The following is a 16,976-nucleotide window of genomic DNA, read 5'->3' as shown; positions in this document are numbered from 1 at the left end:
GAGAAAGAAGGCGGAAAGGGGCAATATAAAGGAGCAGCAGAAGGTAGAGAGATTCTTAAAATACTGGAAACGTTCAACAGATCAGGCAGCATGTGTGGAAAGGTAAACAGGGATTACGCTTCAGGTCGGACACTCTGTGTGAGAATCGGAAGCAGAGGTAACCAGCTGTTTTCAGAATGAGAGTTGAGTTGGGGAAGGGTGCATGAGGCAAACGGGATATCTCTGGGATGGGGAGGCCAGGTTGACGTCCGCAACAGCGGTAAAAGGCTGTGAGAATTTTTATAAAGTATAAGGAAAGGTTAGGTGAGTAAAAGATTGTGAGCCTTGAGACATGAATTAAAGTGTACATCACTATGGCTGTAATAGACTGCTTGAAATACATGTGCTTTGCTTTGCAGTGCCTTGCTCCAGAGATTTTGCTTTCTTCAGCTAGTTTTCTTCAGCCTTGAGGTATGATATTACCAGTACAATCAGTTCCTGTCTCAGCAAGTCTGCACAATTGACTCTTGCTCCACTAAACTGACCCTGAGCCCACCATGAGAAACCTAATGTATGCAAAGGTGGTCTGGAAAGATTAAGGAACTATAGCTTTAGTAGCTTTAGTAATTAAAAAAAAATCCTTTGTCTGTAACCAATCACGATGTATCAACTAAGTGCAATGCTGCTTGACTAATGCATGATCGTACCCTGTATGGTAATTGTTTGCACCTCTGGAAAAGTATAACAGTGTATGTAGATCAATGTGTCTCAGAGACCACCCGGTCCTGGACGCAGGTGCCTGGCTTGGTGCTCTCTCCTCGGATCAAGTAATAAAGAGATTGAACGAGAACATCGGTCTTTTGAGTATTCTCTCTGACAGAATTCGACGGCTGTTTCAGAGCTCTGTTCATAATTGTAATTATAATTGGTTTATTTTTGTCACATGTTGGAAGAGACAGTGAAAGAAACTTTGTTTTGCATGCCATCCACACAGATAATTTCAAACATCAGTATATTCAGGCAGTACAATGGGAAAAGCAATAACATCACGCAGAATATAGTTTTAGCGTTACAAATAAAGTGCAGTGCAGAGAGACAATAAGGTGAAAGGGCCACGACAAGGTTGAATGTGAAATCAGGAGTTCATCTTTATCGTGAAAGAAATCCGTTCAATGGTCTGATAACAGTGAGATAGGATCTGTGCTTGACCCTGGCGGTGCGTGTTTTCCATCTGTTGTATCTGCTGCCCAGAGGAAGAGGGAGTAGAGAGAATGAGCGGGGTGGGAGGGATCTTTGATTATGTTGGCTGCTCGATGGTGGTAGCGGGAAGTGTTGACAGACTCCATGGAGGGAAGGCTGGTTTTCGGGATGGACTGAACTGTGTTCATAACTCTCTGCAGACTTTTGCGGTCTTGCGCAGAGCAGATACCATATGTAGCCGTGATGCATCCGGATAGGACGATCTCTATGGTGTATGCATAAAACATTGTAAGGGTGGGCATGTTACATAATTTCCACTTTCTCCCGAGTCGGGGATGTAGGGCAGGGAGCAGGTAGGTTGGGTTACTTTCACGTCTTCACACAATTTCTTCCTATGATTTAATGATTCTCATAAACGGAATCAACGGGTATTTCACCACGTTCTTCAGCTCCTCGCGGAACTTCCTCTGAGTTACAGTGTAAATACACGCGTTGGTGCAGGTGCTGAGAAGCTGAAACATTCCCGCTGTGACGTCTGTGATATAACAGGGATCTGTGACAGGACAGTAATAAATCTTTGAAATTCGCAAATAGATATAAAACCCCACCTGTGTTACCCACATCAGTATGAAACTGCCGGTTAAAAGAGTAAAAGGATGGATTTCTTTCGGTTCTCCATCTCGGGGTCCTTGTCATTTCCTCCATGGCTCCGGCGCCGGAGCCCCCTGCGGACTCTACTGGTCGCTAGAATTCGTTTGACCGTCAGAATATTGAGCAGAAAAATTAGAACGAACGGGACACAAGGGGTTAAAATGCGGTGAAAAGTCTCAAATGCCGCCCATGCGGGGGATGTACTGAAGATCAGTTTACCGACACAATCCCAGGGAACGTGATGAATTATGAACGAAGGTTGGACGGTGAAGTACCAGGGGACACTCTCTAAACTGCCCAGCACACTCACTGACCCAATAACCACAGCCGCCGTTCGCTCGGTGCAATACTTTGTCTTCAGCTTCTCAGAACAGATGGCCACAAATCGATCGAAGGTGAAAGCGACTGTCAGCCAGACAGAGACCGTGGTGCTTGCAAACACCAGCCATAGACCGAGACTACACACGGGAGTGATGCGGAGAAATGATCGCCGGAAATAAATCAGAACAGTCCACCTCAGCAGGGGGTCCGAGATAACGACCAGTAGATCGGCCGCGGCCATTCCCAACAGGTAGCGAGTGATACATTCGGAGAGACCGCACTTTCCCCGGGACAGGATCACAATCGCCACCAAGTTCACTGGAAGAGGGTGAAAGGGGAATATTGGAATTACTGATCAGTGCCGGTGTCAAAGGAGCAGTTTGACAGGATCTGTTGACAATTCAACCTTGTTGCTGTATCGTGCGGTGGTTCCCAATTCTTCACTGTTAACGGAAATTTCAGGTAGCAGGGAGATATCATCTGGGTATTTGATTCCTCAGAAGCAATAGGGGATGGATCAGCTTTTCCCTCGCCGTCCGCGCCTCGTGGTGAATGGAACGGATAAACGCGGCCGCTAGATGGCGGCAGTGTTCCATTGACCAATCGCCAACTTCCCCGGCGCTCCCTGTCAGCGACAGATCAACAGAAGGAAGGAACAAATCAGGACATTCCGGACACTCTCAGCCCGGCAAATGTCATCTGTGGAAAGAGAAGCCAGTTAATGTGTCGGGACAGAGATCCTTGTGCAGAACTGTTCTGTGAGAGGCTCCGACTTGAACCGATAACTGATTTCTCTTTCCACACACGCTGATTGCCGGGCTGAGGGCTTCCAGCATGTTCTGCTTTAGTTTCACAGTCCATCATCTGCCATCGTTTTGGTTTTACAACAGAAACACGAACGATTCCAACAGATGAAGTGCGGCCTGACACAATCTCACGGCCAGACATGCCGTTTCCCACTGAATGCATCACAGGGAGGCAGGGGAGGGGTCGCAGTGGGAAGCAAGTTCGATACGGTTGTCAGACGTCTGGGGCGCTGTCAGATACCGGTATAATACAACCATATTTTGCAACATTGATTAAAATTAAGCGCAATATCATCTCTGACACCGATCATTTCACTGAATTCTCCATAAACTATCTGATACTCAGTCATCGCATTTTCATTTTTTAACAGAAAATTCACAACGGCTTGTTTCTTCAACACGTAACTTTTCACGACTATTACTTCCTGCTGACGATCTGATTCCTGTTCTTAACTCAGACACCCGCTTCAAGAAAGTTCTGATCTACCAGCTGCTCTACCCGCTCACTTCCTCCAGGTTTGTTTTTGTTTTTCTCTAGATCCAAGAATCTACAGTCTCCTTTTTGAAATGCAGCTTCTGGACAAGTGGTTGTGGAAAACATTCGTAGCATTGGAATTTGACATCAATTTCCACCTAAGGCAACTTAGACAGCGACCTACTGGGAATTCCAACGGCTGAAAGAACAGGATAATAAATGTTTTCTATCCGCAAGATGACTGGATATCCCATTTCAGCGAGAAGCTGTGACTTCTGTTGCTCCGGAATCCTCATCTCGGACAGATAATCAGAGCTGACCTTCTCCAATGGGGTCTGATTTATACAGAGGATCAGTCTCTAGTGACACGGTTACACCCAAACCATTGTTTTTTTTTACACTCACTAGAATGAACACATTGCAGCAACACCAATGTCGCTTTGGGAAATAATGGGGAGATTTAACAGACACACTTCACAGTCCTCGGCATTACCTCAACATTGTCCCTGTGGAAATACGACCGGTATCTTTACTAACACAAGATTGATCTTTGTCAGTGAGCGGCTCCGTTCATAGTTTTCATACAGTTGCAGGACAACTTATGCATCTAGAAATGCAGCAGATTTCTCTCCAATGAGCAGCGAGTCCAGCGACACAAACTTTTATTTTTCAATATTTTTTATTAGTTTTCAAATTAATACAGATTAATATATAACGTCAATGTTTGTACATGTAATACAAAGAGATCAGGAGAACAATCATGGCATAGATAATCATAAAGAACAATAACATATAAAAATATCTGTAGATCCAACGATCTCTTAGTAAATGAATATAATATAAAAGAAAGGAAAGAAAAAAGACTTATTAGATGTAAAAGAAAAGAAAGAAAAAATCCCCAGATCAATAAGAAAAATTATAAACAATATGTCAAACCAAACTAAACTAAACTAAACAGCCGAATGTTTTAAATCCTTTTCTGATATTCTTGTTCCCTGGTTAGCGAAACTTTTTTAAAGATGCCCTATCAGTGTGTAAACTACTACAATATATCTATGAAGCAACTTTTTCTTTAATTCTTAAAAAGAATAAAGATCCCACTGATTGTGCATCTTTTTGACCTATTTCTTTATTAAATGTAGATTCCAAATTATTTTCCAAAATATTGGCCTTTAGATTGGAAAAGATTCTTCCACAAATTATATCTGAAGGCCAGACAGGATTTATTCAGAATCGTTATTTACATTTTAATATTAGGAGATTAATGAATATTATATATACCCCTTCATCCCAAATTCCAGAATGTTTTGTTTCACGGGATGGTGAAAGGCGTTTGACAGAGTCGAATGAGAATATCTATTCATTACACTTCAGGGATTTAATTTTAGCCCTAAATTTTTATCTGCGATTAAAATGATTTATTTTACACCTATGGCTTCAATACTTACTAATAATCAAAGATCTCCTTTGTTTATGCTTTTTCGAGGTACGAGACAAGATTGCCCTTTCAGCGCTTTATTATTTGATATTGCTTTAGAACCCTTGGATATTGCACTCTGGGACTCTTCAAATATATGTGGCATTACTCGTGGACAGAAGATTCATAAGATATCTCTCTACGCAGATGACCTGTTACTTCATATTTCTTATCCGGACGAATCTATCCCCGCAGTACAATTACCACTAGGTCAGTTGAGTGATTTTTTTTTTCTGGCTATAGATTAAATCTTAATAAGAGCGAACTTTTTCCATTAAATACGCAAACTCTAATTTATAGGCAATTACCTTTTGGATTGGTAACTGACTATTTTATGTATTTAGGTGTTAAAATTACCAAGAAACTTAACGACTTATTTAAAGCTAATCTATTGCCTTTAATTGACCATGTTAAACAATTATTTACTAAATGGGCTCCACTGTCTTTATCATTGGGAGGCCGAATTAATGCCGTTCAGATAAATATTTCACCAACATTTTTATATTTATTTCAAACGATTCCACCTTTCGTACCGAAATCTTTTTTTGACACTATTGATTCTAAAATTCTTTCATATATTTGGCAGAATAAAAACCCAAGGTTATGTAAGAAATATTTACAAAAACTAAAAAAGGATGGTGGTATGGCCCTGCCTAATTTTAGATTATATTATTGGGCAATTAATATCAGATTTTTAATTTTTTGGATACAAGATTCAGATGTGATTCAATGCCCCAAATGGGTACACCTTGAGCACCAATCAGTACTTGAATTTTCACAAGTTTCTATTTTAGGAGCTTCACTCCCTTTTGCACTTCCCAAATTAAGTAAACATATGATTAACCCAATAGTTAAACATACAATACGAATATGGTTTCAATTTCGTAATTTTTTGGATTGAATAAATTTAACTTATCAAGTCCCATTCGATCTAATTTTTTTCTTCCATCCATCCAGAGTTGACTCAGCTTTTTCCATATGGAAAAGGAAGGGAATAGTATGTTTTCGTGATTTATTCATTGATAACTGTTTTGCATTTTTTGAACAATTGTCTAACAAATACAATTTGCCGAGATCACACTTTTTTCGATATTTGCAGATTAGACTTTTTTTAAAAACTACTATACCCTCTTCTCCGACACCTTACAAAACTGAAATTACGGAAAAAAATGTAGGTCTTAATCCTTATCAGAAGGGCTTGATAGTGATAATCTATGACTTAATTATGAAAATATGTCAGCATCACTGGACAAAATTAAGCATGAATGGAAAAGCGAACTCCAGACATCCTTACCTACAGAGACATGGAAGAAAATTCTTCATTTAGTTATTACATCTTCAGTGTGTGCCAGATACTCTTTGATACTGTTTAAGGTCGTTCACAGGACCCATAAGTCAAAAGATAACTAGCTCGTTTTTATCACCATATAAATCATATATGTGATAGATGTAAATCGAATGTGGCTGCTTTGACACATATGCTTTGGTCCTGTCCTCTTTTGGATACATATTGGAAAGACATTTTTAACATTATTTCAAATGTATTGAAGATTGATTTACAACCTCACCCTATCACTGCAATTTTTGGATTACCAAGGATAGAGTCTGGCCATTTATCTGCTTCCTGCTAACTAGTATGATTGCTTAGGTACACTTAATGGCCAAACGATCCATTTTGCTTAAATGGAAGGATCCAATACACCCTACTACTTTTCAATGATTCTCTCAAACTATATCATGCCTAAACTTGGAACAAAATAGGAACGGTACTGTTGATCCTTCGCTTAAATTTCAAGATATTTGGAGTCCATTTATTCAATATTTTCACATGATATAGATCCCCTTTCAATAACTTTACAATTTAGAGGAACGGAGTTGACGACATAATATTGCTCTGTTTCTACTGAGAAATTTTAGTCCAGTCTTTTCTTTCTTTTTTTTTGATTTTATTGAAAATTTTCCAGCGACACAAACTGATCGTCTCCTCTGTCCCTGCAGTTTCTCCACTCAGAAGTGTGCACCTCATTCCTTCAGTCCTTCAGCTCCATCATGGCCTCTCACCTAACTTCCAGCCTCAGTAAATGCTAACAGATCCAAACCACCGCTTTCCCTGTCTGGCACACCGCAGGTCCCGTTCACCATCACACCCCTCTTCACTGTTACCAGGTATCTACAGTTGTGCCTTATATCTATGTTCACTATTGTTTAGATATCCAACACTGCCTCAAGGTTTTCCTTGCCATGTCCATAACGTTGTGTTCCATGGCGTGTCTGATATGTAAGCATTTTGACTTATGTGCAATGACTTCCCGATTGGGTAAACATATCTTCCTGCTGCATGAAAAGTGTCCGTTGTTTCAATATATTCTCTGCTGCGTACAGATTTCACTGTGTGTGCAGATGTCAGCTTCTGATGCTTGTCTCCTCGCTGTGACCATTTCCCCGGTATCCCTGTGGTGAAGTGTTGGTCCGATGGTGCAGAGCCGGCGCTGCGGGAATGGTTACCAGAAGGAGGCGCGAGGCTGGGGCCAGTTTGCAGCAGTAGGAGGTTTTGCTGGTGAGGGAATGAAGGTGATTTGCCGGGTGTGCTCCAGATTAAAATGGTAATGATAACACAAAGAGCAGAAGAAGGTTTTGTTCATCGACCTCTGGACTCTGAACCAGGCAACGGTGACTCTGTTGTCTGAACTGACCTCTTTTCAGCATCCAATTCGTTCCAGATTAAAAACAAAACATGTTTTCAAATGTGCTGTTGCTGCTGTGTATTTGTTGAATAGAATGTCTATGTTTCTCTGTTGTTTTCTGTGGAGCTCCGATCAGAATACCGCTCACTGCAACCCGCGTGTTTCCATACTCACCCGCCACACCCACACTCAGTAACACCACCAACAATGGCCCGTGTACAACGCCACACCACCAAACTGGAAACCCATTGTCACCGCACACAGACCGAGGCGCAGGCAAAGACAGCAAACCAGATAATGACGCCGAAACTCAAACCCAAATGCAACCTCCCATATTCAAGCATACAGATGCGCGCGCGCGCGCGCGCACACACACACACACACACACACACACACACACACACACACACACACACACACACACACACAGAAAACATATAAGCGGCGAGCTACAGCGTGAGACATGGAGTAAGGCATTCCCCTGAAATAAGAGACGTTGAGAGACTTAAAGCCCACGTTGAAGAGGCAAGAGACATTTGTGAATGAAATCAAGACAATCAAAACAAGGAGATCACTCATAGGGGGGCTCAGTTTGACAGGGAGCACAATAAAGTGCACAAGGAACAGCTCAATACGCATATAAATTGACGAGCTTAATATTTCTGTACCTGTCAATCTCTGGTACAGTGTGAGAGTGTGGGGTTCATTCTGTACCCCACAGTCTCTGGTGTTACGGACTCAGTGAAAGTCCCTTTATGATAGAGAGTGTGTGTGTGCGTGGGGCGTGCTTACGTCAATAGAAGATAAAGGACGGTGGTTGTTGAAGAAGAAAAGAAGAAGAAGAGAGAGAGAAGGGAGGGAGACACCAGCCTGCTAGTGTTCTCTATCGTTGGATGAGAAACAATAACTGTGTTTGCCACTGAAATCCATGTATGGAAGTTGGAAGTAATCCGGTGGAGTTCACTTTGTTGCTGACCTGTAGAAGGAAACAGGTTTTTGTGTGTGGACGACCACGATTCGGATGCTTTTCGGGGTGAGGAAGTCACTACCGAGTAAACACTGGAGTGCCGTTTGCGTTCCATCGTGGAACATTTCGATTTCGTAATTACTCTCTCTATGTTTCTCTACATCTACGTCTTATCTTCAGACAACGGTGGTTGTTGAAGACGCCCTTGCTCATGTTTCAGCTTATGACTTGCGGAACTGAACTTTAAGAACCATTCCGGAACTTGGAGTTTGGGACTTTGTCACACACACACACGAAGAGTTCAGCTTTTGGGGTTAACATTCAAAGTTTAACATTTTTGAATTCTAACATACTAACATTTTTACTGGTACAGTGTGATAGTGTGGGGTTCATTCTGTACCTGTCAGTCTCTGGTACAGTGTGAGAGTGTGGGGTTCATTCTGTACCTGTCAGTCTCTGGTACAGTGTGAGAGTGTGGTGTTCATTCTGTACCTGTCAGTCTCTGGTACAGTGTGAGAGTGTGGGGTCCATGCTATGTCCTGCTTGTTGTGCCAAAATTCTGGCATTCACTCGCTATATAGTTTCAGCAATAAATGTATGTACATATTTAGCACCGCTATATTTGGGTACCACTGGCTGATACTTAAATTCATTAAATACAGTGTCAGTTTGAATGATGCTGGATATGCTGGAGCAGTACATCGAGAGACATAGATTGATGCAGCTCAGAAACAGGACGTTCGGCCCATCATGTCCATGCACACCATTGATTATCCATCTGCATTAATCCCATTGAAAAACACTCGGTCTCTAATCTTCACTGCCTTGGCCTTTCACCTTCTCGTCTGAATAAATGTCAAATGTTTGACAGTGTCCCAGATTCTACCCTCCTTGTGCGTGAATGAAAATATCGCGCAGATCCCCTCTAAATCTCTTACATCCAACCTACTCCTTTCTGTCGCATTTTTCCCACTCTGTGAAGAGGAAGATGTCCCGACCACCAACATCATCTCTGGCCCAATATCGCTAAGACCATACATTTTCGATCCTGCATTGCGCTATTGACAGATAATGTAGTTTCCGCCCTGACACTACGTGAGAGTGCTGTGCAGCTCTGTAATGAACTGACTATTGTTCTGGGCAGCACCGTGTGAGGTTGTGAGTTGAAATGTGAGGGCGTCTCTGGCTCCAACAGAACTGGAGCTGAGGAGATCGAGAAGTTACTTTGTAAAAACACATCGAATCCTTGGGAGTATTTAAAGGGCAGAAGTGGAGCGAAGGTTCCCGCATGTGGGAGAATCGATAACTCGTCGAGACTATTTAAAATATGCGGTCACTCAATGAGGGTGATTTCCTCAGTCGTTCCTGAGTCCATGGAACACACTTTCTCTCAAGGAGAGGGGAACTGAGATCTGAGTATATCTCAGGCAGAGGTAGACTGATACTTGCTGAGGAAGGTGGTGACAAGTTACCGCAGGTGCATGGGAATGTGGAGTTGAGGATCTAATGAACTCATGAGTAATCTGACTGAATGGAGGAGCGCGCTTGCGCGGCTGAGTGGAGACTCCTGCCCCTAATTCAGATTTCTGTGTGTCTGTGTGTCCCTGTGGAGTGGTGACCAGGACTGTACACAGGGCTCCACATGTGGCCTAACTTGTGTTTTCTACAGTTCCAGCAGAGCTCCCTGCTCTGGCATTCTGTGCCTTCAGCCAACAAAGGCAAGTCTCCCATCCGCCTTCCTAACCCACCGACCGACCTGTCAACCTACCTTCAGGGAACTGTCCACCATGCTCTGCAGGGTCCATCTGACCCACACCCCCCCACAAACATATGTCTTCGCATTCCGCCATGTACTGTGTGTCCATTGACCTTACGTCGACTCTCCACCTGCTTCGCTCTCTCGTTTGGGTACGTCTGCTCTGTGGAAACGTTCCCTATTTTCCATCTTTCTATGACCCGACTAATTTGTGTACCTCAAACAGGTCCGCTCTCAGCCTCCTACGTTGGAAGGAAAACAAAGACAGCAGAGTCAGTCTCGTCTGATGAGAACGCCAGGGCCCAGGCGACATCCCGGTGAACCTCCTGTGTACACATCGCGGTGCAGTCAAATCCTCCCTCTCATGTGCCGACCAGAACTTTTCTCTCCCTCAGTCTCTCCCGCCTGCTGACTCCCGAGTGCTGGGAGGAGATAACCCGCCGGCTTCACCCACTCTGGACTGTATGTGACTCCATCCCACATCGATGTGGTTGCCTGGTGACTGCCCCCTGAAGCAGCCCAGAACCTTTCTGGGTTCGAAGCACCAACCTTCCGTTAACAACTGAACACGCTTATCGATGGCGGGATGAGGAAATCCTGTCCCGCTCTGAGTGAGACTCCCTCCGTCCAACTGCCCGCCCAGAGTTCAGCATGAATGATCATCGACTTGAAACACCGTTTCTCCCTCCGCAGACGCTGCCTGACCTGCTGAGTATTTTCAGCGGGTTCTGTTTTTAGTTCAGGATCAGTCCCGCTTTTCTGACTCCGGGATCGGTCCGTCAGTCCCGCGACACACTGATCGCATCCTATGGAAAATGTCCTTCTCACTGGCCAGCTGTGGGGATCGAGTTAGTCGTGGCCGAGTGGTTAAGGTGATGGACTAGAAATCCATTGGGGTTTCCCCGCGTAGGTTCGAATCCTGCCGACTACGTGTCCCCAGCATTTTCTTTTTTTTATATTGTCCTTGACCCCCTGATCCAAAACATTGATGCAGATTGTGAAAAGCCGGGTAGCAGCACCGAACCCTGGTTACCGCCTCCCGACCCGGGAACAGCTAATTTATTCCTGCTGCCTTAACTTTGTCTCTGTGGCACAGCTGGTTAACGCGTTCGGCTGTTAATGAAAGGTTGGTGGTTCGAGCGCACCCAGGGATGCTGGCGATTCGGCACGTTATGCTGTGTATGTCGTTGTCCGCTCGGCAACAGTGCGCTTCCTGCTGATTTAAATTTCAAAAAATATACAGTTTATTCACGAAAACAAGACATGTTTCCAGGAAACACAACAGATCCAGCACTTGTATTTCTTTATATTCATTTTGCGATCAAATCAACACACAAATCATGGAACATGGATTCAATGTATACACTCACAAAGCACCAATGTCACTGATGTTTGCTCTTTCGTGAAGTGTTTTGCGCTGGTACACAGAACCCAACCCCTCGGTGCGCTCTGGCGGCAGGTCATTGTTACACACGGTCACTTACCTCTGTGCTTCGACCTCAAAGTTTTAAACGCGTATAGACGATCTTAAAATAAAACGATTTTGGTTTTGCTCTTGATTTAAAATATAGAAGTCAAAGGTGTGTGACCGCCAGATAGAAACGGGCCACCTTCTTACTTGCGCAGTCTCTGTCCAACAGACGAATAAATCGAGGAGGGTTCAGACAGATTTCCTCAAAAAAGACATCAAAGAGAGTGGGAAGTGATCGGGAACAGGGGCTGACATTAGGTGATCAGCCATGTTCGGAAAATGGCAGAGCAGGTACGACGGGCCGAATAGCACTATCCAGCTTCTGTTTTCTGGCTGTCAATGTCTAAGCTTTGTGCTCAGCGGAGGGGAATCAGAAAGTAGCTTACGTACAAACATGTAGACGGGGATGTAGCTCATTGGGAGAGCACATGCTTTGCATTTATGAGGTCCCGGGTTCAACATCCGACATGTCCACGTTGGCGACCGAGACTTTTGAACAATGAAGGGACATTCTCGCAGTTCGAGCCGACAAGGACAACGAATGTGGACTTCCAAACACGAAGCATCCGCAGGGGATGATTCACCGTCCCTTTCTGCCGGAATAAAGTGCCGGGACGGGAGGGGCTGGGCGGGATCAGCAACTTGGTGGGGAAAAACCCAGATCTGGGTTGTGAACGGACGATCGATTATGCAGATAATCTGCCCAGGGAAGTAAAAGCGGCAACCTCATTAAATGTATCTAGTTAGTTAGATCTTTGCATCTTTGGGGCATTAAGAGCTATGGGCAAAAGGCAAGTAGCAAGATCTGAGTCCATGATCTTGATCTAATTGAACCATGATCTTATTGAATTGAGGAGAAGGCTCGATGGGCCATGCGGCCTACTCCTGCTCCTATCCCTTATGTTCTGACGTTCGTATGTTACACCGATTTTCTGCTTCTATCCCATGCCGCCTACACACAGCATTGGGACCGTACTGTTTTCCCGACAGTGAACTGCGCCGAAGACGCTCAGTGCCCGTGGGATGTCTCCGTTGCTTCAAGCGACGAAAGGATGTGCGAGATGAGTTCAGATCAAGTTGAATGTAAATGTCATTTTGACAGAAGATCCGGAGAATGCTCGAGCACTGTCCCCACTACCACACATTTTGCAGTCGAGTGTCCCACATTTGGGACATCGCATAGGTCAGCACACCGTGAGTATAGTGGGCGAGCATCAGCCCGAGCGAATAGCTTTGCTGAACACCGTCACTGTCCTGCCTAGTCAGTACACTGGACCCTGCGGCATCCCGACTCTCCGCTTCTGTCAATACCCCGAGCTGTCATTTGATTTGAAGACGAAAGCCACTGTTAATTCGCCAACCACTAGATACCGACAGACGGAATTGTTTCTTCTGATGCAAGCACTTGCAATGCGGAAACCCAAATTAGCATCTGTTGTGCTTAAAGTCGCGAGTTAAGTTTCACAAAGAAACGATGAGCTGCTGGTTCTACAACACTGAAGGAATTCTGACATTTATTTAATCATAGTGACAGGGTTGGGAAGTTAATATGACAAAACGAAGGCCGGGTGTGGGTGAAGGCATTGCACGTTGTAGAAACACTCCAAGGGGAATGACTTCTCCTCCTTGTAATGCGAATAATATTTCACCGGTGAAATATTAGGAACGAGGTGCGAGAACTTGGAGACAGCAAAAAGGCACAGACATAATAACCTGATGGGAAAGTTCGTTAGAAACAAGGATGGGAATGTGGGGAGAGGAATAGAAGGCGGCACTAGAGTCAACGAAAGGCAATGAAGCGAGAAAAGGGACGGCGCGAAATGGCGAAAAAAGAATCGACAAAAAATATAGAATGAACAACACTCACAGCACAGCGATCGTGTTTCCTCTCAGCAGCAGAGTGGCGCAGCGGAAGCGTGCTGGGCCCATAACCCAGAGGTCGATGGATCGAAACCATCCTCTGCTATTTCCCTTGTGGGCATCAACCATTCTCCACCAGTGCATTTTACGTCAAGAAGCTGTCAAATCACACCCGAACACACATAAACCCTCCGCATTTAAATTGAGAGTATGTTTTTATTCAATGCATTTACGAGTTTTGTGGAGATTTCGTTCAGGTGAAAACATGGTCATCGTTGTGCACATCCACAACTCAACGTTAACTATTTTCTGCTGTATAAAGCAGTGCTTTTATATTAAAACAGAGAATGAGGAAACACGCAGCAGATCGGGCAGCATAGGTGGAAAGGAAACAGATTGAGGTTTGAGGTGGAGGGCCCGCTGAACTGGAAAAGAGACAACAAGTTCGCTTTCTGTAGCAGAGGAAGTGGGGGAGAAGGGGAGGTCGAACAAGCGGAAAGCCCCTGATAGTGTCGTGGTTACCCGCAATAAATAGATGACCAGGAGAAACAGAAGATTACTCAAGAATTAAACTTCTATTTGCAAACAAAAGTTGTGACAGCCAGACAGTCAGTTACCAGACACCCTCTGACTACTGCTTCTTCTAACTGCCCCCGAGCAAAGCTCGAGGGCCTTTTTTATACCTTTTTTCATATCTCAATTACATTGTTCCAATCCATCATGTTCTCTCTTATCTTCACAGTTTCATCCTTTACCATTTGCCTCCTTTCACAGTTGTCTCCTGGCTCACAACCATTTGTCTTTTGCCACAGTCATTTCCTGAGTCAATCGCAGGGGTACCCAATTATTTATGGGCATTGGGAGTACTGGTACTAGGCTACGGAACTATCAGTTAAAAAACAATACTAGGCTTATTCGCTATAAGGGTAACAGTTATAAAACATTACGATGTGCCTCTATAACCTATGAGTTCTGAGACTTGCTGGCATCTGGCTTATCAGTTAAAAAAAACTATCAGCTACAGAACTGCTGCAAAATCATTAGTCGCACTAGCCATAACGACCATTAGCGACACAATAGATCAACAGTGCCTTCCTAGGAATGAGCTAACTCTCTGTTTAATGAGCTACACTAAATCAAAAGTGTTACTCTAGGAATGGGCTAACTATTTCTATAATGAGCTATATTTTTCCCGCACTAAAAGTTACACGCGCTCGGGCTGGAGAAGAGGGAGGCCCAGCGGCCATCTTAAGTAGATCAGCAGCCATCTTAAACACAGAGCAGACTATGAATAAAAATAGTATAGCCTCTACTTTCTATATCACCATCTCACATAGAGAGAGAAATCCAAAGGGCACAGCATTTAGATGTGGGCACAGCATTTATATAGGGCACAGCCAATCGTCCCAAATACAGTCATAATGTACTTTTCGTGCATGATCCCCATGGATTCACTCTCTATTTCCTGGGCCAGAGGGCCAAAAACCCATCCCTCCGTAACGGAGAACGGGAAAAAGACCCTGAGGCCCTCACAGACTGTTCCCAACATAAACATAATTGTCGTCTGCGGTGTTATCATCAGCATTCGGCACATCTCCCTCAGTCAGATCATAGAAGTATGTCGTTGCAACTTCCTTCTCTCAGGGCTTCGACTCAGCCATTGGTCGAAGTATCGGAAACTGTTTTGCTGTGGCGCTCACTAGAAAGGACTTAAAGAGTGGAAGGAAGCAGCACAAAATAAGTGCAGACATAAGCAATGCCATACCCACAACCATTGCAATTTTGGTGTACCAGGCTCCCCAACCACCTAACTTACTTTCCAGCCAATCAAAAAACTGATGTCCAAACCCTGCATTCTGTTTAACCTCTTTCCTCAAATTTTTCATTTTATTCATCGCCTTAGCAAAGGATCCCTCTGGGATGGTGTTATTTGGTATAAAAATACAACAATGTTCCCCAAACAGTACACAGACACATCCTTTTTTTTTTATCTTTCACATCACTTCCCCCCTTGCACAATGGTCCAGCCCATGTGCCTCTGAAATGAGGGTAGTCAGCAAAGGGGTGGGTGCGACCAACAAACCGTCATCCGTGCTCCATAAGCCTTCCTGGTTCCGCTTGGCTCCTCTTTGTCTCCACATTGTTTGTTCTGCTAGAGTTGCCTCACCTTGCATTTCAATTATATCCTCCATTACGGGTTCTGGACTCAGACTCACCTGAGGTGCAATAACAGCCAAACGACATCCAGAGGCTCTCCTGGCTGCTTCATCCGCGGCCTGATTTCCCTTTATCACCATGTCATTTCCCTTTTTATGCGCCTGACACTTTAGAATAGCCAACGCTCTAGGTTTCATCATCGCTGTTATTGAATCTAAAATTTGATGACAATGCTGTATAGGGTCTCCATTGTTTTTTCTTGAACCCTCTTTGTTTCCATACTGCTCCAAACAAACGACATACTCCATGAGAATATGCTGAATCCGTATAAATATCAACTTTCTCACCCTCCATCATCTCACATGCTGCTGTCAGAGCCTTAATCTCTGCTAATTGAGCTGAACAGGGTTGCGAAGAAGCTTCCAGCCTAATTGTTTTAAACTGATACTTACCCTGTTGCATCACTGAAAATCCTGCATGATTTCCATCGTGGTCACTGTAGCAAGAGCCATCCACAAACAAAACCTTTTTATCTACATCATCCAAAGGTTCTGACTGTAGTCCACTCTTTATTTGGCAAATATCATGGTTTCCCTCACACACTCATGGGGCTCTCCTTCATATCCTAGTGGAACATAACCAGCTATGTTACTTGTGGTACACCTTTGTATAGTTATGTCTGGAAATGTCAATAACATCCGAAACGCAGCTATCCTAGCTGGCGTCAGTACAAACTTTCCTTTTCCAATAATTCTGCTACCCTATGATGCGTGTACAGAATCACAGGATAACCCATGGTCACAGATGATGCTTTCTCATAAGCATAATACAATGCTGCCAGTCGTTGATATCAAGGTGGATATCCCTGTGCCACCTCATACAGTCTCGCACTATAATATGTTATTGGCTGTTTTGTTCTCCATATGCCCATCTCCTGTGTCAGCACTGTTGCAGCATAACCTTCCTGTCTGTTAGACACATAGAGATGAAAGACCTTTTCATAATCAGGCAAAGCTAGTGCTGGGGCTGGCTGCAATTCCTGCTTAAGAGTGTTAAAGGCTATTTCTGCCTCCTTATTCCACTGCAGAACACCCTTCAGGTCTGTATGCCCAGCTTCCCTCATCATTTTCCTCAATTGTTTCACAATTTCAGCATATTCTCCAATCCAGTCT

General features: G+C 44.0%; 1 protein-coding gene and 2 non-coding genes across 6 annotated transcripts in view; 2 read left to right on the top strand and 1 right to left on the bottom strand.

The window, feature by feature from the left end:
- LOC127587210 (histone H4) overlaps positions 1-16,976 on the bottom strand; it is a 226,995-nt gene that overhangs the window by 21,202 nt on the left and 188,817 nt on the right. The window lies entirely within an intron of this gene.
- On the top strand, positions 11,165-11,247 carry trnas-aga (transfer RNA serine (anticodon AGA)). Its single transcript has one exon. It is a non-coding gene; the product is annotated as a tRNA-Ser (tRNA).
- trnam-cau (transfer RNA methionine (anticodon CAU)) lies at positions 13,682-13,753 on the top strand. Its single transcript has one exon. It is a non-coding gene; the product is annotated as a tRNA-Met (tRNA).

Source organism: Pristis pectinata, chromosome 39 (assembly GCF_009764475.1).
Source record: "Pristis pectinata isolate sPriPec2 chromosome 39, sPriPec2.1.pri, whole genome shotgun sequence".
Lineage (NCBI taxonomy): Eukaryota > Metazoa > Chordata > Chondrichthyes > Rhinopristiformes > Pristidae > Pristis > Pristis pectinata.
Note: the sequence above shows the minus strand (reverse complement) of the source record. Positions and strands in the feature narration are given on the sequence as shown.